Source organism: Schistocerca americana, chromosome X (assembly GCF_021461395.2).
Source record: "Schistocerca americana isolate TAMUIC-IGC-003095 chromosome X, iqSchAmer2.1, whole genome shotgun sequence".
NCBI classification, from domain to species: domain Eukaryota; kingdom Metazoa; phylum Arthropoda; class Insecta; order Orthoptera; family Acrididae; genus Schistocerca; species Schistocerca americana.
In genome coordinates this window covers 851990049-852013630 of record NC_060130.1, presented here as the reverse complement: position 1 = coordinate 852013630, position 23582 = coordinate 851990049, and the positions used below count along the sequence as shown (strand labels likewise).

General features: G+C 45.0%; 1 pseudogene; it reads left to right on the top strand.

Moving 5' to 3' along the window:
* The first annotated feature begins 4468 nt into the window (after positions 1-4468).
* LOC124557069 lies at positions 4469-4586 on the top strand (annotated as a pseudogene).
* The last annotated feature ends 18996 nt before the right edge of the window (positions 4587-23582 follow it).

Sequence of the window (23582 nt, the reverse complement as noted above, 5' to 3'; positions counted from 1 at the left end):
AAACCCGGCCGAAGACGTAAACAACCTTGCATGAGCAGCGCCTATTAGACGGAGGAGGTCCGACAGCCGGTAAGTTCCAGTAATTCCACCAGGAAGGAGGTATACGGCTCATGTTGTCTGTAGTTGACCATGTCTAGAGGTCAATACCGCGGTTCGATAGCGTCCGCGTTGTTATTTTGTGCCAGGAAGGGCTCTCGGCAAGGGAAGTGTCCAGGCGTCTCAGAGTGAACCAAAGCGATGTTGTTCGGACATGGAGGAGATACAGAGAGACAGGAACTATCGATGATATGCTTCTCTCAGGCCGCCCAAGGCCTACTACTGCCTTGGATGACCACTACCTGGGGATTATGACTCGGAGGAACCCTGACAGCAACGCCACCATGTTGGATAATGCTTTAAGTGCAGCCACAGGACGTCGTGTTCTAACATTCTGCGTGGTGTCTGTTTGTTCTATATCGTGTCTCCCTACCACTTTAGCGCAACGACGTTCTGAGCGTGTTTTTTAGGGAATTGACTAGTTTGAACCTGGGACCTGTTGATGGTAAGGAGACGCCAGACCACACATGACATGTAGAATTCAGAAGAGTTCAGTGAGACTAGCGATGATATAACCAAATACTTAATGATTTCAGCGTCAGCTCCACTGCACTCCCTGTAAAAGAATCTTAATACTAACTAAATTTAGTGGAAGGGGTTCAAGGCTTTCCTATTTTTAGTTAGCTGGTAAAATAACGTCGAAAAAGCAGTTAAGTTTACCATTGGAAATTTTATTCTACTCACAAAACATTGTTTATAAATTGCACTATTGATAAAAGGAAATGTTTTAATACAGGATGGTAAAAACCAACTGCGTTCAACAAAAATGTGAACGAATATTCCCTGAGTGGGTTTCCAAGTTCTACAATGGATCGAAGGATGACCTATGCCATATCACATCTATAATCTAGGTTTAAATTAAGTTTCACAAAAGAGAAAACTATCAAAATGGTCTACAGTGACCCTCAGTTATCTTTAATTACTTATCTAACTTGTCGTAAATTACAGTGGCTGATGTGACTTCTCAATAACTATATAACAGAAAAATCATCGCGGTTCAGATTTTTACTTCAAGTGGCAAATGTGAACACCATGAGCTTTAATTGACGATCGACACTAGTATTACGCAAAAAGGGGGTGTAACAGATGAGACTTCTGCAGTTCTGAGTGAAGCTTTATGCACTGTTATGCGGCATCGCATGCGTTCATTACCTTGTCGGTGTTCGTCAGGGGGCGGCGGACAGCACAGCTCCGCTCACCTCGCCGTCTCGGAAACAACTCTCTCCTAACTTCTCCTTACTACAATTTACCGAAGTTGGTTTAAAAAAACTATCTGGCTGTGTTTTCATCTGACCAATCAGGGTCTCAATGTTAACCTTAAGCTCCGCCTACAAAAATTCTGTCTATCCAATGAGAAACGTTATACTTTTCGTGGTGGGGCAATGTTTTTAAAGTTTGCAACGTAACAGAGACGCGAAAAAGTCTCACGCTAAAACTTGCAGCTGGTGTGGTCCTTTTAATGTTATCGTAAGATCTATACTGTTCTTCTGGAGGGCTCTATCTTTTAACATGGGCTGGGGGGTGGTCCTGACGTAACAGAGACGCGAAAAAGTCTCACACTAAGGCTCTAGCTTTTAACATGGGCTGGGGGGTGGTCCTAACGGTTAGCTGGCGACGTGGGTGTCCGTCCCTTATCGTAGGGCCTTCTAACTTAACACGGTTCTGCTCTCGGCTTCTGTTCTCGTTTCTCCCCTCAGAACTGCGTCTGTCTCACTGTGGGAAGATATGACATGCATTTGGGCATTCTTGTGTTAGTCTGTGGTATTCCATTTGCTCACTCGTTACTCGTATTACTTTGGTTAATTTAATGTCACGATTTATTCGGAGCTATGTGACATACTACTGGATTTGCTTATCATGTCAGGGTTTTCATGGAAGGTGTTGGGTTTGCCTGACACCTTACAGTGTTACGACTCAAACTGTGCGCAAAAGGCTGCATGATGCGCAACTTCACTCCCGACGTCCATGGCGAGGTCCATCTTTGCAGCCATGACACCATGCAGCGCGGTACTGGTGGGCCCAACAACATGCCGAAGGGACCGCTCAGGATTGGGTATTAGTGGTACCGGTGTGTACAGCAATCTGGACCATCACCTCTGAAGGTTTCGCTGTATGGTGGTACAACATGCAATGTGTGGTTTTCATGAGCAAATGATGTTTGTGTTGATCTCTATTCCAATTTTCTGTACAAGTTCCGGAACCGAGGTGATGCAAAACTTTTTTTTATGTGTGTATATGAACTTCAGGGTTCTGCAATAACTGCAGTGTTGCATAGTAACGAAAACGTACACATACTGAGGTTCTTCTCACACTGCTACAGAAACAACCACGGTAATACCGAGAGTGAAACACTGCAACGTATTAAGTTACACACATTGTTACACACGTCATCAAAAGTGTTGCATCACCCTGATATATCGTCCGACTGTGATATTTTCTGAACCGATCGGAAGGCCATCCCTGACGTTGTTTGTAAACATAAACAGTTATCATGAGCGCTGCATTCGGAGGAGGAGGAGATTGATGTTTAACGTCCCGTCGACAACGAGATCATTAGAGATGGAGCACAAGCTCGGATTAGCGAAGGATGGAGAAGGAAAGCGACCGTGACCTTTCGAGGAAACCATCTCGGCATTTGCCTTAACCGATTTCGGGAAATCACGGAAAACCTAAACCAGGACGGCCGGACGCGGGTTTGAACCATCTTCCTCCCGAATGCGAGTCCAGTCTACTAACCACTGGGCTACGTCACTCTGTGCTACCTACGGGTAGCAAACCGCACTCGCATGGCAGTGCAGCATTTCTGTTGAAAAGTAAAGCATCAGCAGGGACGCATCAGAGACTTCTGTGTAGCAGTACAGTGAACGTCCCTCACGCCCCGAACAACAATCGCGACCAGTTATCGGATCAACATCATCACGTTACGCGCAGAAGGCTTGTCAGCTAGGGAAGTTGTTCTATATTTACACCGGAGCAAAGCGATATGTGTGGACATGAAACCGGTACCAATTAACAGATACAGTTGACGCCTTACACCGCACAGATCGTCCTCATCCGACATGTGCCCAGGATGACAGACATCTGCGAGTTTTGAGTCAAAGGAACCGTTGGCTGAGTGCTCCAGAACTAAATTCGGCATTCGAAGGGGCTACAGGACGTCATACATCGCATCAAAGTGTTAGGAAACAGTTGCATGATGCGAATCTCCATTCCCTACGGCCATGACGAGCACCAAATCGTAGACCACAACACTGTGGACTCCGGTACAGATGGGCAAGGAATCGTGCAGAATGGACGCCCCAGGATTGGCATCGGGTGTTGTTTATGGACAAAACTCGGATCTATTTCTTCCGTGATAATTGGAGACAACCCAGTAATATCAAACTCCTCGAACGCTGTGTCCCACATGCGCAACATGGTGGTGGTGGAGTGATGTTTTGGGGTGGCATTACATGGGGCCTCCGTACACCTATCGCAGTTATTGAAGACAGTCTCACTGCTCTATGAGACCAATAGTGGGACCATATCGCCAACATTTTGGTGACGATTTCATTTTGATGGGTGATAGCTCTAGTGCTCATCGTGCTGTTCCCGTGAACACGTTTCTTCAGTATGCTAGGACCACTAGAATGGAATGATCTGTCTATTGGACGTCGACAACGAGCATGTGCTCTTCACGGCTTACGCAGAATCGCCATTGAGAAGTGGTGCTCCAGGATTGGCTTGATGCTCTCATCGATGGTATACCGAAACCGATGCAGGCCTGCATCTGAGCAAGGGAATGTTCAACTATATACTGACATTGCTCAGGATGATGATGATGCTGATGTTTGGTTAGTGAGGCGCTCAACTGCTGGGTCGTCACGCCCATACAAAATCCCAATTTCTTAAACAGTCAAATTTTTTTACGAAGTCCAATCCATCCATTTCACGAATGATGATGATGATGATGATAATGAAATGATGAAGACAACACAAACACCCAATCCCCAGGTAGAGAAAATCCCCAACCAAGCCAGGAAATGAAGCAAGGGCCCCGTGATCCAGAGGCAGCAACGGTAGCCACTAGACCACGAGCTGCGGACACACTGTTCAGGGGTGCTGTAAAAAACCCGCCATGAGAAACAGACAATTTTGTTGTGCAATCTGGGCACACTGCAGATGAAAATATATGCATGATTCAGAACCAAATATTGTTTACTGTCCCATGAATTCCAAATCCTTTTTTGATGTGTGTACATACTGTGAGACACTCGCAGAGCGCGGAAACAATATAAAGTTGGCTTGGAATGACTAACCAGTGAACCCTGTTAATCTGTAGCAAGTGAATAGCATCTCATACAGATAAATAGAAATGTAAGCTTACTCCAATGCCAACGGCCTTGCCGCAGTGGTAACACCGGTTCCCGTCAGATCACCGAAGTTAAGCGCTGTCGGGCTGGGCTAGCACTTGGATGGGTGACCATCCGGTCTGCCGAGCGCTGTTGGCAAGCGGGGTGCATTCAGCCCTTGTGAGGCAAACTGAGGAGCTACTTGATTGAGAAGTTGCGGCTCCGGTCTCGGGAACTGACATACGGCAGGGAGAGTGGTGTGCTGACCACATGCCCCTCCATATCCGCATCCAAAGACGCCTGTGGGCTGAAGATGACACGGCGGCCGGTCGGTACCGTTGAGCCTTCATGGCACGTTCAGGAGGAGAGGAGAAGCTTACTGCAACCAGCAACGATGCCTAAAACCAAATTAACTGTTCACATTTCTGGATTATTCCACAGTAAAATAAGACAAAGATAACTGCTATGGAGGGTCAGAATTGTCAGGGAAACAAGTTATTCACTTTTCGGATGTGAACTCTGGTACGAATCATAATGCTCTGCGATCCAAATAGTAGGCATCTGTACAATGAGGCGACAAAAGTCATGAGATAGCGATATACACATATGCTAATGGCGATAGTTTCGCGCACACAAGGTATATGAGGGCAGTGCATTGGCGGATCTGTCATTTGTACTCAGGTGATTCATGTGAAAGGGTTTCCGACGTGATTTTGGCCGCCCGACGGCGATTAACAAGCCCTCAACGTGGAATGGTAGTTGGAGCTAGACGCAAGGGGCATTCCGTTTCGGAAATTGTTAGTGAGTTCAATATTCCAAGATCCACAGTGTCAAGAGTGTGCCGAGGATACGCAGTTTCAGGCATTACTTCTCACCACGGACAAACCAGCGGCCAACGACTTTTACTTAAGGACCGAGAGCGGCAGCGCTTGCGTAGTTGTCAATGCTAACAGACAAGCGACACTGCATGAAATAACCGCAGATATCAATGTGGGACGTACGACGAACGTATCCATTTGAACAGTGTGGCGAAATCTGGCGTTAATGGGCTACGGCAGCAGCCGACCGACGCGAGTGCCTTTGCTGAAGGCACGACATCGCCTGCAACGGCTCTCCTGGGCTCGTGACAATATCGGTTGGATCCTAGACGACTGGAAAAGCGTGGGCTGGTCAGATGAGTCCCAAGATCTGATGGCAGGGTTTGAGTGTGACGCAGACCCCACGAAGCAATGGACCTCAGTCATCAACAAGTCACTGTGCAAGCTGGTGGTGTCTATATAATGGTGTGGGCTGTGTTTGCATGAAATGGACTGGGTCCTCTGGTCCAACTAAATCCATCATTGACTGTTTGGAGACCATATGAAGCCATTCATGGACTTCAAGTTCCCAAATAACGATGAAATTTTTGTGAATGACACTGTGCTATGCCACCAGGCCACAATTGTTCGCGATTGGTTTGAAGAATATTCTGGACAATTCGAGCGACATGAATCTCATCCAACATTTATGGCACATAATCGAGCCGTCATTTCGTGCACAAAATCCTGCATCGGCAACATCTTAGCAGTTATGGACGGTTATAGAGGCAGCATGGCACAATATTTCTGCAGGGAACTTCCAAAGGCCAGTTGGATCCTTGGACGTCGATTTATTGCACTACCCCGGTCAAATGGAGGTCCGACACGAGGTTAGGAGGTATCCCATGACTTTTGTCACCTCATCGTACATGGATCAAGGAACTTCTGCATACCTTAATGCAACAGCCACATATAAATCACATACCCACAGAGTTTCTACACAAGAGTTAACATATTTAACAGATCGCATAGGGAAACCCATCCCGCTATAAGGTCACTTCAAATGCCACTGTGGTGTTGCAGAAGGGGGAACGACGTAGATAAAATAACAGAAGATTACCAGGGTCAGAAAATAGCATGGTCCTGCATGATGGTTCGGCAATACGAGTGCTCGATGAAACACCGCGAGTACACCAGACCAGTTTCTGTTCTATGTAGAAAGAATGCGTCCCCTCAATCAAAGGAGGATCGATACTTATAGCCTGTCCTTTTCTTTGTTACATGCTTTTTTATCCGTAACACTTTTGTATCTACAGCCACATAAATCCGGTCCCTGTATTTCACACAGCCGGCCGGAGTGGCCGTGCGGTTCTAGGCGCTACAGTCTAGAGCCGAGCGACCGCTATGGTCGCAGGTTCGAATCCTTTCTAGGGCATGGATGTGTGTGATGTCCTTAGGTTAGTTAGGTTTAATTAGTTCTAAGTTCTAGGCGACTGATGTCCTCAGAAGATAAGTCGCATAGTTATCAGAGCCATTTTTTTGTATTTCACATCCGCTACCTTCAAAATTTCAGAGAGTGTGGTCCAGTAAGCATTGTCAAAATCTTATATAGACCTAGGTTTGCTTTTCTTTAGCCTATAGCCTAAGGTATGTCGTAGGATTAGTATTGCCTCACATGTTCCTACGTTTGTCCGGGCCCCAAACTGATCTTCCCATGGTCGGCCTATACCAGTTTTTCCACTCTTCTGTAAATAATTCGTGTCAATATTTTGCAACCAAAACATACTGAACTGGCCATTTGGTAGTATTCACACCTGTCAGCACATTCTTTCTTTAGAATTGGAATGATTACATTATTCTCGAAAAATGAGGGTATTTCGCCTGTCTCATACACATACACATAAAAAAAGAAGAAAAGTGCGTACCGGGAAGGAATTGTCCGAACAGGACAGAAATCTGTCGATTTGATTTACATGTACAGACAAACAAATGATTACAGTTTCAGAAAAAATGGATGAATTATTCAAAAGAAAGAGCTTTACGAATTGAGCAAGTCAGTAACGCGTTACTCCACTTCTGGCCCTGGCAGTTATTCGGCTTGGTGTTGATCGGCAGAGTTGTTGGATAGCCTCCTGAAGGATATCGTCCCAAGTTCTGGCCAACTCACGCCCTGCCCATAGTGCTCCAAGCGTGGGGAGAGAGTCGACGGCCTTGCTCGCCAAAGTGGGGTTTGGCAAGCACTAAGACAAGGCAGCAGAATCTCTCACAGAGTGTGGGCGGGCATTACCTTGCTGAAATGTAAGCCCAGGACGGCTTGCCATGAAGGGCAACAAAACGGAGTGTTGAATATCGTCGACGTACCGCTGTGTTGGAATGGTGCCGCCGGTGACAACCAAAAATTGCACCCCAGGCCATCACTCCTGGTTGTCGGGCTATCTCCAGACACATCTTTGGCCTGGAATCTCATTGACTGGAGTAGAATTGTCTTCAGTGATGAGCCCCGCTTCAAACTGAGCACCAGTGACCAGCCAAGATTTGTCTGGAGAGGCTCCGGATGCTGTGGGATACCAACCTGACTGCCGTCCAAATATAGCTCCAACCATCTCCCAACCATCTTGGGATTTTAACGATCTAACACACCAACTGGACATAATTTGGCACGATATCCCTCAGGAGGACATCCAACAACTCTATCAGTTAATGCCAAACCGAATAACTTCTTGCATAATGGCCAGAGGTGGACCAACGCGTTAGTGCCTTTCTCAGTTTATTAAGTTCTTTCTCCTTGAATAAATCATCCAATTTTTCTAAAACTGCAATCGTTTCTTTGTCCGTAATTGTGCATCACATATACCGATTTCCGTCCCATTCGCAAAATTTCTTCGTGGTGCGTCGTTTCTTTTGTCTTAGACTATAATTTGCACACCAGGTGGAACAATTTTGTCATGGCTGTATAATCCAAGGCTCTCAATAATGCTGAAGGAATGTCGCCCACTTCTAGGGGCCTTCTTTTCCGTGGTATGTCAAATTCTTCTCGCAGTATTATATCTCCCATCTCCACATACTTCCTCTTCTCCTTCTGTAATATTATCCTCAAGTTTTTCCCCTTCTATAGACCCTCTATATATTTCTTCGACCTTTAAGCTTTCGTTTCTTTGGTTGGTGCTGGCTTGCCATCTGAGCTCTTGATATTCAAGTAGCTGCTTCTTTTCTCTCTAAAGATCTCTTTAATTTTCCTATAGACGCCATCTATCTTTCCCCTGGTTATATAATCTGCTACAGTCCTACATTTGTCCTCTAGCCATTCCCATTCATTTTGCATTTTCGGTCAATCTCATTGTTTAGACGTCTGTATTCGCTGTCGCCTGCTTCATTTGATGCATTTTTATATTTTCTCTTTTGGTCAATTAAATTAAATATCTCCCGGTTATTCAGGGATTTTTACTAGTTCTTGTCTTTTTTACCTACGCGACCCTCTGCTGCACTCCCTGTTTCGTCTCTAAAGTTACCCATTCGTTTTCTACTGTATTTCTTTCCTGTTTCAGACTAACGTTGTCTCATGTTCCATCCGAAACTGCCAATAATGTCCTTCAATAATTTATCCAGTCCCATCTCCTTCATTTCCTAACTTTTTCTTCAGTTTTAGTCTGCAGTTCATACCCAATAAATTATGGCCCGTCTCCACATGCCCCTGGAGATGGATTACATTCTAAAATCTGCTTTCGAAATATCTTAATGCTCATTATATAATCAATCTGAAACCATCCAGTGCATCTAGGTCTCTTCCACGTATACATCCTTCTTACATGATTCTTAAACTAAGTGGTAGCAATGTTTAAACTATTCTCTCGGCAAAATTCCACCAGGCAGGTTTCTCTTTCATTCCATTCCCCTAGTCGATATTCTCCTACTATTTTTCGTTGTCTTGCTTTTCCTACTACCGAATTCCTGTCACCCATCACAATTAAATTTTCATCCCCTTTAGCTGTATGAAATGAGACATTCTTTCAATTTCTTGATCATCTACGGAGCTACTTTGCATATAAACTTGTACTATTGTGGTTGGTGTTGACTTCGTGTGTATCTTGACTATGATGATGCATTCACTAAGCTGTTCACAGTAGCTTAGCTGGATTCCCATTTTCTTATTCATTGGTAGTCCTTCTCCTGCTTTAACCCTGTTTGATTTTATGTTGATAATCCTGTACTGTCGTGACAGATGTCCTGTTCTTCCTGCCACCGCACTTCACTAATTCCGACTGTATCTAACGGCAACCTATTCATTTCCCTTGTTAAATCCTCTAACCTGCCTACCCCATTAAGCAATCAAACATGCAACGTTCCTAGCGCAGAATACCAGTCTTGTTTTTTCCTTATGACGACATCCAACAGAGTAGCAGCCGCCCGGGGATCCGAATGGGACTTCTTTTTTATCTCCGGAATATTTTCTCCAAGAAAGTGCTATCATCATTAAGCCATACCGTAGAAGTAAATTCGCTCAGGAAAACAAAAACACAACTGTAGTTCCTCTTTGCCGTTAGCCGTTACCAGCACAGCAGGGCCGTGTTGGTTGTTACAAGGCCAGATCAGTCAGTCATCTAGACTATTGCCCAAGCAACTACTGAAAGGCCTGCTCCCCCTATTGAGGAACCACGGGGTAATCTGGCCTCTCCACAGACGCACCTCTGCTGTGGCTCCCCTAGGGTACAGCAATCTTTATCCTTGAGGCACGATAACCACCCCACCTCGGTGATTTCCATCGTCCATTTTGAGGTAGCAGCTCCCTAGTACTTAGATAAAATATCTTTAACGCTCAGCAATCTGCATTTTCTGTAACCACTGCGAAAAAAGTCCACCTCTACTCTCCCTCACAAGGGGAATCTGATCGCTTATGTTTCCAGCTCCATCTACAGCTCTCTTCCCTTAGTCCTCTCCTGAGAAAAGCCATGTACAACAGTACCAGGTAGTACTAAATGAGCAATACGCCGATAATGTTACTCCTGTGAAAGGAATTAAAGTTGAGTGTGACTGTTTACTAATGGTTCAGGTATCGGACTATTTTTCGTTTCTCTAAAGTTATCTATTGAAAGAAGTAATTGCAGAACAAACAGGAATCGAACCAGCGTTCTATTAGTAATAAAGTAAACTGCAGTTGCGCAAAAGGAAACGGTCGCCAGCCTGACGAGGCAAATCTGTACCAAATATTATTACTGTTCACAAGGATAGTTAACTATTGGTATTTAGTTTACTTGATACTGAAATTCTATTTTTGCTATAGGACACAAGACAGTAGCACACTAAAGCAAGCAATATACCAGAGGTTTGCCACGAATAACACAGAAGGAGTATTAAAACGTTCTGGCAACAACTGGCTCTCAGTAACATTTCCTATCTTATATTAAAGCAGATCATTATGGGTAATGATTATTAATTATGGAGATTACGAACTTGGGCATGAGGATGTTTTATTAGTTTATCAGGGAGTATATACTTCTTCATACCAAACAGAACACACATAAGATATATGGTCCCTGAATCTGTAACTTGAATAGTGGTATCAGTTACTTAGTATAGCACACAAATGTTATAAAACTGGTAGTTTACTTCATTAGTGCAGTAATTGTAATTTGGAAAGCAAAGCTGGCTCAACAATTTGTGTGTGGGAGCGGGGAGGGGGGAGGGGGAGGAGGAGAGAGAAGGGGGGGGGGGGGGTGGGAAACCAATCTATTAGTGACTAAGATCAAGGTTAGCTAGTTTTGTTACAACACAGTATGAAAAACACTGTTTATTGCAAACACATTGAATATACATGTTATTACAAACCTGTGTATTAATTATTCCTTAAGCTGACCATTCCGGTTTACTAGACATTATCTACTCTGATTGATTACAGTTTTATGCAGGTAACTTTGATGCTGTACTGATATTTCAGTAAGAATGACATACAAGCAAAGCACTTAAGATCTTTTCTTGGCAGTTACACTTTTGTGATACTTTAACTAACCTTCTGTGAAAAACGCGCGGATTACTTCAGAAACAAAGCTCACTGAATGGTAAAGGAATCTACCACTCCTCAAGATTTATTAAAAGTTGTTATAGAAATCATTTAATTTTCAGTTCAATAAAATAGGGTACTCGGAAATATCGCAGCATTTGGAATAGAACCTGCAAATGTAAATGACTAAGGATAAAATAAGGTCTTCAACACAAAGCTTAAACAAAACGGTGTTGTTATTTGGATAAGAAACCAAAGAACTCTTTCATGGAGTTTTACAGTACTCAGCTGGTTATTGCAGAAGAAGGTGATGGCTGTGGCGATCTCCTGTGACTACACAAAAAGAGGGCAAATGTATCCATAAATCTTGCAACACAACAAGCTCTGAAAATTCCCTTCTTAGCGCCGGATTTTCGTAGTACCGAGCTAGCCAATATACCGTGAGAGAAAAATTTGAACACTAAAAGTAATTAATGCAGAGTGATGAAATTTCGGTAATACATTTGCCTGGTAATGCATTTAAGTGATTAATGTTGCAAGATCACAGGTTAATGCAAGCGCGAGGTGAGCTATCGCAAATGGTGAAACATTAATAACCGGTGTAACCGCCAGAAAGTTGAATGTAAGCATGCATTGTGCTGTGCACGTGACGGATGTCGGTTTCTGGGATGGAGTTGCATGCCTGTTGCAGTTGGTCGGTCAATACATGGACCGTTAATGCTGTTTATGAATGACGCTGGAGTTGTCGGAGGAGGATGACCCATATGTGCTCAATTGGAGACAGATCTGGTGATCAGGCATGCTAATGCAACTCTGTGAAGCATGTTGGGTTACAACAGCGGTGTGTGGGCGACCGTTATCCTGTTGGAATACTACTCCTTGAATACTGTTCATGAATGGCAGTACAACAGGTCGAATCACCAAACTGATGTACAAATTTGCAGTCAGGTTGCACGGTATAACCGACGATAGTGCTCCTGCTGTCATACGAAATCGCACCCCAGACCATAACTCCAGGTGTAGGCTCATTGTGTCTAGCACGCAGACAGGTTGTTTGTAGGGCCACAACTGGCCTCCTCCTATTGATTCGGTATTTAGTTAAGCACAGTGATGTATCACCACTAAGTATAGTGGGGGAGAGTGCTGTACCTTGAGAATAGTGTATCCAGGAACACATGTTTCCTGGTCGGTGTTTCAGTCTATAGTCCGATTAAAATTACTTGATAGTTAACGTCTGCCACTTGCCTCACCGAGCGAGGTGGCGCAGTGGTTAGCACACTGTTCTCGCATTCGGGAGGACGACGTTTCAAACCCGGCTCCGGCCATCCTAATTTAGGTTTTGCGTGATCTTCCTAATTCGCTTCACGCAAACGGCGGGATGTTTCCTTTGAAAGTCCGCGACAGACTTCCTTCCCCATCCTTCACTAATTCGATGGGACCAATAACCTCGCTGTTTGGTCCCTTCACCAAATCAACCAACCAATCAGTCACATGTCGCTAGTTGCTGGCACATTCGTTTCCACCTACAGTAAGGTTACAGGCGGGTAAATTCATACGTGATGTTAATGTGTAAAACGGACCAGTATTAGGAGCGGCCGCCGCGAAGTTTGATGGAAATGGGACGTACTCTGTCAACAGCTGATTTTAAGTAACTAGCTACTGAACTGCGGGAGACAACATCTTTTGTGTTTTAAACTCATGTTCTAACCTGAACACAACCTCTTGATGTGCATCGTATCCGAGAAAACGACAGAACTAAAAAAATGGTTCAAATGGTTCATATGGCTCTGAGCACTATGGGACTTAACATCTGAGGTCATCAGTCCCCTAGAACCTAGAACTTCCTAAACCTAACTAACCTAAGGACATCACACACATCGATGCCCGACGCAGGATTCGAACCTGCGACAGTAGCGGTTGCGCGGTTCCAGACTGAAGCGCCTAGAACCGCTCGGCCACACCGGCCGGCTAAAGAAATAGTTCAAATGGCTCTGAACACTATGGGACTCAACATCTGAGGTCATCAGTCCCCTAGAACATAGACCTATAAACCTAACTAACGTAAGGACATCAAACACATCCATGCCTGAGGCAGGATTCGAACCTGCTACCGTAGCAGTCGCACGGTTCCGGACTGAAGCGCCTAGGACCGCTCGGTCACAACGACCGGCCAGAACTAAATACCATGATCGCCTTGTTCACGGCGTTTAAGGCTAACCTCTACGAGCAACTCAAGACGGAAAAAATTCATAATATGTCTCCTTGTATAGCCATCTTACGCAGCAAAATTTCAGTAGTAGCGGTAGAACCAAACGTTAATTTCTCGTTGTCATTGGTTAACTGAAACTATCGTTACAGTGACTACACAAGATGCCGCGTTACCACCCGATGAGGAGTTCTAGTTGGCACATGGTTCCAGATTATAGCCGACACAAGCAGATTGGAAACACAAAAAGAATGATAGGAAGAAAAGTAAGGGCACATAAAAAACCAATTCGGTGATGGAAATGACGTGACAAACCATTAGATAAAAAGAAATACATTTAAACCAGTTAACTGCATGAAAGTTATGATCAAAGTCTTTTGATTAGCTTTAGAAAATAAAAATTTTCGTTGTATTTGAGGAAATTCGAACCCACTACCACTACGGTACGCCGTTACACTGCAAACAGGCTCTTATATTTATGACTCTGCTGCCCCAATCGCAACTATTAATTGACAGCCTTCAAAAAACGCAATGTTATCTGATGGAAGCCGACCTGTCTGACTATAATAACTGTAGAAATGACGGTGAATCTCGTCTTGTGCGAAAGGATCCAGTAGCGTTTGGTTAGTGCTGTGACTGAAACATGTGTATTTCGTTAGCATCGTTGTGTGTATGGAAATTGGAAATTTGTGGTAAGGTCTTATGGGACCAAACTACTTAGGTCATCGGTCCCTTAGCCTACACACTACTTAAGCTAACTTATACTAAATTACGCTATGGACAACACACACACCCATGCCCGAGGGAGGACTCGAACCTCCGACTGGGGGAGCAGCACGGACCGTGTGTGTGTGTGTGCGTGTGTGTGGTTTTTGGTGTGGTTATCACCCAGGATTCGGGATGGAAACACATCAAGAAAGAAAGCAGGAAAAGAAATTGAAATGGAACTAACTATCATGGCAGTTTGCAACGTCGAACGGTTCGGGCATGGCGTTGAGCGTTCTGATTGGAGGAAACTAGCTATAAGGCGTGAAGTGTCAACTATCAAGTAATTTTAATTGAAACATAGTGACCGATTTTAGAATCACATGAAGGAATGCTCGTTAATACATTAAGGGTATTTGGAAAAAAATGTTAATCCTTCAGCTACAGAATTATACCGTTAGCAAAATTCTATGTATTTTTAAAATTACACTGGTGTGGAGAACTTTTGCATGATGTGTCACTGCCAAGTAACATACCTGAATGAAACTGGGAGCAAAGGCGGAAAGACCTGCTACAGTATAGTACAGATGGTTGCGAGATTGCAGGGCACTCTCACTTCTAATACGGTATTTGCTGCGTAATGTTCTTAGGGAAGTTGATCTTTATTACTTGGTTGCTATAACTGGATACGATCTGACTCCATACATCATGATGAAATGGTGGGCAGTAGTTAATGTTCTTGCTTGTGTGCTCTAGTGAAGGCATAGCAGTAAGCTTTACCTGCGTTCAAAGGAATAGGGTGCCGATTTAAACGACTGCAGTAAAAGTGTACGGTGGCTGAGGGCCGAGGGGAGCGATTTTTCTGCGGAACCTGGGTGACAACATTTGCGGGCCACCGAGTTCCCCGGCCTCATTGTGCAGACACGTTGGGTGGCGCCGGTCGGTCGTCAGCCACGTCCAGGTAGGCTGCTAGCGCCAAGGAGTCGCCGCTGCAATGAAAACGGCAATAAATCAGATAATGGGCCCTTGTTAGGCAGGAAGCCGATTATACAACTGTGAGTTTTCTGCGAATTTCCGTGGGACAGGTCACTGGCGCCCTGACGTCCAGACTATGTTACAAAACGTATTTGTGAAGGCAAAAGACTTTTAGCGAGTTTATGGCCGTTCTTTGAAAAGTTCGAAATGGACGCAACAGGGGAGATAACAATCTTTTTACGGAGGACTGTGCTTCCATTCAGGTCATGTTGTCAGCAAAAGACACGGCATAAGTGAATGGGAAAGAGGCCACGAATCTGACTCTTTTTTCCTTTGCTCCCAATTAACTTTAAAGTCTCTGATTAGCCAAATCTGTGTATGCAGAGCAAGGCGCAGTCTCCCATCTTCGAATGTTGCGCTCGAGCTCGTGATTGGCTTGTGTTAAACTGGGAATAGTCTAAGATGTAAATGTGCTTTGCTACCGAGCTGACGAGGAAAGCTGAGAGAAAGAGAGGACACCCTTGTACTGGTGCTTCGCTAGTAAATAACTGCAGGTCTTTACCTAAACGGTGAGACTTGTGTCCTTAGCTAGTGTGCTACTTAGAGACTGTGCCAGTCACCATCTCAACCTGCTTCAGACATCACACATACAACGAGTGATGCATGGTTGTACTTATTTGTTTTGAGTCGGCCGTCTAAACATTTGACTTATTCCGTTACGCATAGTCGTGGCAGGGAGTCAAATTGGTTAGGCAGACCAGCAAACGGGTCCACCTGCACACAGGAATCCAGGCTCATAGGGAAACACTTGCGTTCCGAATTAGGCGAACGCGAGACTGCCGCGTACTTTCATTTGTCGGGCGCGCGCAGTTGATAATAGATTGCTGCCGTCCATGACCTCAGTCGCCGAACGCATCGTGGTGTGCCGCCCTGACAACCAGGAGGGTAAAGTATTCGCTGCTATGGTGTAGGGCTCCGATATATGCTTCTCAGCTCCCTGTTCTTTTTCTTAATGGAACAGTGGAGTATAGATGCTCGATCGTGGCGTAGTTTTTGTGCCATATCCCGGATTGACGTGTGTGAAGTCAGATAAAGCGATTAGTGTTCTGGTTAGTATCGTGTGTCGATCCCCACCTGATCACTTTGTCCACCATAGACCCCATATTAGCGAAAGCGTTTGTCAAATAAAAATGTTTGTGTGACGTTTCTTTAGTCACTTTATTTGTCTTGTGATGTTAAGAATGAATAAATCTATTGTTATTTAGATCACAACTCCTTCCTGTGTTCTGATTAACATTACCTTGCCATTTTCATTAAAGTCCTGATAAAAAAAAGACAGTAGGAAGCTTACATGGTAATGGTATAAAGTACTGCGTCATTTACTTGTAACAAATGAAAATTTGTGCCGGAGCGGGACTCTAACCCCGATTTCCCGCTTGTCATGAGTGGTCGTCTTAACCACTTCGCTTGTCCGATCACGACCCCAGTGCCAGTTCAAACCTCTGTATGTCATGCAGTCATTAATCCAAATGCTCGCCCTTTCGTGAAACTAAACATGGAAAACTAACGTTATTTTGTATCATTATTTCAGCCCCGCCACGAGTGATTATATCATTAACGACGATTGCATGTATTGATGCAGGAACTGCATTTACTACAATACAGAGTCCTTCTCACATGCATGCATGTCTGAAGGACACTGTATTGTACACTACACCACGAAGATGACGTGCTCCAGACGCGAAATTTAATCAACAGGAAGAAGATGCTGTGATATGCGAATGATTAGCTTATCAGAGCATTCACACATGGTTGGCGCCGGTGGCGACATGAGGAAAGTTTCCAACCGATTTCTCATACACAAACAGCAGTTGACCGGCGTTGCCTGATCAAACGTTGTTCAAATGGTTCAAATGGCTCTGAGCACTATGGGACTTAACATCTGTGGTCATCAGTCCCCTAGAACTTAGAACTACTTAAACCTAACTAACCTAAGGACATCACACACATCCATGCCCGAGGCAGGATTCGAACCTGCGACCGTAGCAGTCCCGCGGTTCCGGACTGAGCGCCTGAACCGCTAGACCACCGCGGCCGGCGAAACGTTGTTGAGATGCCTCGTGTAAGGAGGACAAATGCGTACCATCACGTTTCCGACTTTGATAAAGGTCGGATTGTAGCCTATCGCGATTGCGGTTTATCGTATCGCGACATTGCTGCTCGCGCTGGTCGAGATCCGATGACTGTTAGCAGAATATGGAATCGGTGGGTTCAGGAGGGTAATACGGAACGCCGTGCTGGATCCCAACGGGCTCGTATCACTAGCAGTCGAGATGACAGTCATCTTCTCTGCATGTCTGTAACGGATCATGCAGCCACGTCTCGATCCCTGAGTCAACAGATGGGGACGTTTGCAAGACAACAACCATCTGCACGAACAGTTCGACGACATTTGCAGCAGCATGGACTATCAGCTCGGAGACCATGGCTGCGGTTACCCTTGACGCTGTATCACAGACAGGAGCGCCTGCGATGGTGTACTCAACGACGAACCTGGGTGCACGAATGGCAAAACGTCATTTTTTCAGATGAATCCAGGTTCTGTTTACAGCATCCTGATGATCGCATCCGTGTTTGGCGACATCGCGGTGAACGCACATTGGAATCGTGTATTCGTCATCTCCATACTGGCGTATCACCCGGCCTGATGGTATGGGGTGTCATTGGTTACACGTCTCGGTCACCTCTTGTTCGCATTGACGGCGCTTTGAACAGTGGACGTTACATTTCAGATGTGTTACGACCCGTGGCTCTATCCTTCATTCGGTCCCTGCGAAACCCTACATTTCGGTAGGATAATGCATGACCGCATGTTGCAGGTCCTGTACGGGCCTTTCTGAATACAGAAAATGTTCGACTGCTGCCCTGGCTAGCACATTCTCCAGATCTCTCACCAATTGAGAACGTCTGGTCAATGGTGGCCGGGCAACTGGCTTGTCACAATACGCCAGTCACTACTCTTGATGAACTGTGGTATCGTGTTGAAGCTTGCATGGGCAGCTGTACCTGTACACTCCATCCAAGCTCTGTTTGACTCAATGCCCAGGCGTATCAAGGCCGTTATTACGGCCAGAGGTGGTTGTTCTGGGTACTGATTTCTCAGCATCTATGCACCCAAATTGCGTGAAAATGTAATCACATATCAGTTCTAGTATAATATATTTGTCCAATGAATACCCGTTTATCATCTGCATTTCTTCTTGGTACAGCAATTTTAATGGCTAGTCATGTAATAAATGCAGTTCGTTCCTGCATCGACACAGACACTGTCGCGATTGATGAATTAAATATGCAATGAGACGGAAAGAAGTTACACTTTTGTTCAAAGACAATAATTACACTCAACGCATCGCTACTTACGATGGTTGCAACGTATATGCAACCAATATGTAGCGTTATTACAACAAATATTGCCTATGTTCGTCAGTGAAAATCGACTCGATAAGTCACCTGAGCTATCAGTGAACGGAATCTAACATGCATAACACTATGTGCGTGTTGCATGAGTGTCAGATTCACTGTCATTTAAGCCCTCAACAGATCGTTACACAAAAAACTTAAAACTAATATTTGGATAAGCTATCTGAGTGCGTGTTTGAACAAGAGTTTACAAGTGATACAGATATGGCTTGTGCAACGGCATTTACTGGATCAGAGTACATGACATGTGGTGTGTCAGTGTCTCTGTTTTGGCCCTAAGTTTCGCTCTCACCTCTTTAGCTGACTGCCTTTTTCCATGTGGTTTCCAGGAATTCGCAGCAGCATGCAGCAGCGGCAGCTAAAGCTTATTGTTACTAAGAATGAATTTAATAAAAAGGAGTTTGCTTGGGTCCTGTTAACTACTAAATAACTTGAGAGAAGAGGTTTCATAGATTAAGTCTATTTAAATCTTCAGAATGGTCATGACTAATAATAGGCGATGACAATTACGATGACATAGGTACGAATAAAAGCTGAGTGCCAGATTAACAAATTATTTCAATTTCAAAGCTACATTCATATTTAATAACCACAGCAGTGACCTATTAATTACATGTGGATAATGATTATTATTATCTGGAGGATAAGGAGGCTACTGACAAGCAAAACATGGAATTATTGCAAAACTCGGACTAACAATCACGAGCCTAACCCTGCAATTGCTTTTGCGCTAATGCTTGCGAATTTTACTTTGAATTCCATCTTCAAGCGTAGTTAAGCCATTTAAATCTCTCCTGGCTGTATAAATGAAATAAGGCCTTGGGTGTGGTAAGACCTGCTATCACCGACGTCAGGGCAGCGTGACACGTCTTCTGTCTCCTAGCTCTCGACCGACAATACTACTTCCACTCTCGCAGACAGACCTCGTCTCACAACAATGCGCAGAATCGCGCTCCCATGTTTCGCCCTCAGATTTTTACTATCGATATCTGAGAGCTTATTTATTTCCAATTTTACACAATGCAAAGAATAGCGTTAAGTTGGCTATATTATTTTCCATGTAGTGGAGGGTTCTGACACACTCCTTACATGGTTTCCTGGACATTAAAATGGCGGGGCATGGTTCTTAACAGGATGTGTGATCAAAACGGAGGGCATTGCAAGCTTTGCAACGCGCTCCCATGCTTGCCACAACACAGTAAGGAGTTGTGATAGCGGTTCCATAATACGTCTCCTGAACGCGTCCCACACGTGCCCGACTGGATTTAAGTCGGGGGAACGGACAGGCCAGTCCATCGTGGAATATCCTCACATTCTGGGAGCTCCTCCACCTGCTTTGTTTGATGCAGTCGCGCATACTCATCCACAAAAATGTGAGAAAGGAAGCTTCGGCTTAACGTTCCGTTGACATCGAGGTCGTTACAAAAAACATGGTTCAAATGGCTCTGAGCACTATGGGACTCAACTGCTGAGGTCATTAGTCCCCTAGAACTTAGAACTAGTTAAACCTAACTAACCTAAGGACATCACAAACATCCATGCCCGAGGCAGGATTCGAACCTGCGACCGTAGCGGTCTTGCGGTTCCAGACTGCAGCGCCTTTAACCGCACGGCCACTTCGGCCGGCAGGTCATTACAGACGGAGCACAAGCCCCATCAAGAATACAGGTCTCAGACCTACAAGATACATCAACCGACAAAGTAATTTCAGGGTGAAGAGTAAACGTATCAGACTCCTCGTCATCCTGGATACGACGCCCCTTATGTTGCACTGCGGACACTGCCCACTTGCCAACAACAATTTCAGGACCGGGTAAAGGCGGAAAGTAAGGAGCAGTAAACTGGGCGTCACTCTCTTGTTCCATTGCACCCGGGAAGACGTGGCACCAACCTCGTGAGCAACAGAAACGAAAGCAGCTAATGTCAGTTTTCTACGCTGTTCAAATGAAGACTAGAATACAAGTAGCCGCCGCAGGCAATTACACTACTGGCCATTAAAACTGCTACACCAATAAGAAATGCGGATGATAAACGGGTATTCATTGGACAAATATGTTATACTAGAACTGATATGTGATTACATTTTCACGCAATTTGGGTGCATACATCCAGAGAAATCAGCACCCAGAACAACCACCTCTGGCCGTAAAAACGGCCTTGATACGCCTGGGCATTGAGTCAAACAGAGCTTGGATGGAGTGTACAGGTACAGCTGCCCATGCAAGCTTCAACACGATACCACAGTTCATCAAGAGTAGTGACTGGCGTATTGTGACAAGCCAGTTGCTCGGCCACCATTGACCAGACGTTCTCAATTGGTGAGAGATCTGGAGAATGTGCTAGCCAGGGCAGCAGTCGAACATTTTCTGTATCCAGAAAGGCCCGTACAGGACCTGCAACATGCGGTCGTGCATTATTCTGCTGAAATGTAGGGTTTCGCAGGGATCGAATGAAGGGAAGAGCCACGGGTCGTAACACATCTGAAATGTAACGTCCACTGTTCAAAGTGTCGTCATTACGAACAAGAGGTGACCGAGACGTGTAACCAATGACACCCCATACCATCAGGCCGGGTGCTACGCCAGTATGGCGATGACGAATACACGCTTCCAATGTGCGTTCACCGCGATGCCGCCAAACACGGATGTGGCCTTCATGATGTGTAAACAGAACCCGAATTCATCCGAAAAAATGACGTTTTGCCATTCGTGCACTCAGGTTCGTCGTTGAGTACACCACCGCAGGCGCTCCTGTCTGTGATGCAGCGTCAAGGGTAACCGTAGCCATGGTCTCCGAGCTGGTAGTCCATGCTATTGCAAACGTCGTCGAACTGTTCGTGCAGATGGTTGTTGTCTTGCAAACGTCCCCATCTGTTGACTCAGGGATCGAGACGTGGCTGCACGATTCGTTACAGCCATGCGGATAAGATGCTTGTCATCTCGACTGCTAGTGATACGAGGCCGTTAGAATCCAGCACGGCGTTCCGTATTACCCTCCTGAAGCCACCGATACTATATTCCGCTAACAGTCATTGGATTTCGACCAACGCGACCATCAATGTCGCGATACGATAAACCGCAATCGCGATAGGCTACAATTCGACCTTTATCAAAGTGGGAAACGTGATGGTGCGCATTTCTCCTCCTTACACGAGCCATCTCAACAACGTTTCAGCACGCAACGCCGGTCAAATGCTGTTTGTGTATGAGAAATCGGTTGGAAACTTCCTCATGTCAGCACGTTGTAGGTGTCGCCACCGGCGCCAACCTTGTATGAATGCTCTGAAAAGCTAATCATTTGCATATCATAGCATCTTCTTCCTGTCGGTTAAATTTAGCGTCTGTAGCACGTCATCTTTGTGGTGTAGCAATTTTAACGGCCAGTAGTGTAGATCTGAGGTGGCCACTTTCAACGCAGAAAATGTATGTCCCTACTTGCCCACTATACGTAAGGTGGATGCGGTAACCACAGACTTGTAGATGGGAAGGAATGTTACGTTTAACTACCATTTCCACTGAAGGGGTTCCGCTATAACATTGCAACCGGTGTTAAACGGACCAGCGTTCTCGTCGTATACCCCTCACATCACCATAAGAGGGCAACACCTACTTAAGTAAACTGTCGTCAACTTCCGGCGGGAGACTGAACACTCGGACATTGATATAACCCAGTTTCTCGTTAGAAAGAAGCACCATACGTATGGAAACATTGCGATACTTAAAGGGAACTTGAGAACCTCGACGCAAAACCAACCTATCTACTTGTAGTGGATCAAAAAACTTTACGAAAAAGACATAGTTATCGGGATCAAAACAGGCTGTACGAACCTGATCAGATGTTACATGAATCGTATCAACGACCCAATCATGAATCTCCAAAGACCTGTCCCGCACGGAACGTGTCGATTTATATAAACTAAAACTGACTATACCCTGTCTTGGAATACACTTGGAACCCAAAGCGGACATTATGAGCGAACTACGCAGCTGCTAACGGACACACAGTAACTAACGCTAGGGACGAAGCAACGATGTGATATACACGAAGACACAAATAAGGCTAGGGAAAGCTGTCCTGGAGAGTGCGACGGTGCGGTGAGACGATAAACTAACAACCTTCCCGTTCAGCGCTCTAGGCAGAACACCGTTAGAAGACTGGAACCAATATGTGTGTCATAGTTCATCTTTAGGTTTTGATGAGAGAGTTTTCGAGTATCAAAATATGTTACATAAATGGACGTATCTTTTGATTTTATTGTCTTAGAAGCTTAAATTTTTCACACCGCTAGGGGACTGTAGACCTTAGACTGTGACATAAATTTCATTCTGATATCTCTACCACTTAGTGAGAAAATGTTATGTTAACAGACAGACGGACAGACAACCAAGTGATCCTATAAGAGCTCCGTTTTTACCGATTGAGATACAGAAGCCTAAAAACAGTGTCACATATTCCTACAACAGGTAGTGGTCAAAACTAGAAGAAAAGTTCCTGTAATTGTAGATTCAGAAGCCAATACCTGTTGAGATATGAGTGGTTTTACTTCTGATAAGCAATGTCTAGTATTCGAATATCGCCGGCCGCGGTCGCCGAGCGGTTCTAGGAGATTCAGTCCGGAACCGCGCTGCTGCTACGGTCGCAGGTTCGAATCCTCCATGGATGTGTGTAATGTCCTTAGGTTAGTTAGGTTTAAGTAGTTCTAAGTCTAGTGGACTGATGACCTCAGATGTTAAGTCCTATAGTGCTTAGAGCCATTTGAACCATTTATTCGAGTATCACAAGAGGTGGAATAGCAAATTGCCAAAATACGCACAACTGGGCAGATGCAAATTCTCGTGGAACCATTGAGGTAAGGCATCGGTTTAGCTTCAGTGTTTGGGCAGGAATTGTCGTTGACATACTCCAGAGGGTCTTGCTCTTTGCTAAACAGGGAAACAGATGCTGAGTATCAGAGATTTCTGCAGGATGAATTACCAGCGCTATTGGAGAACGTCACC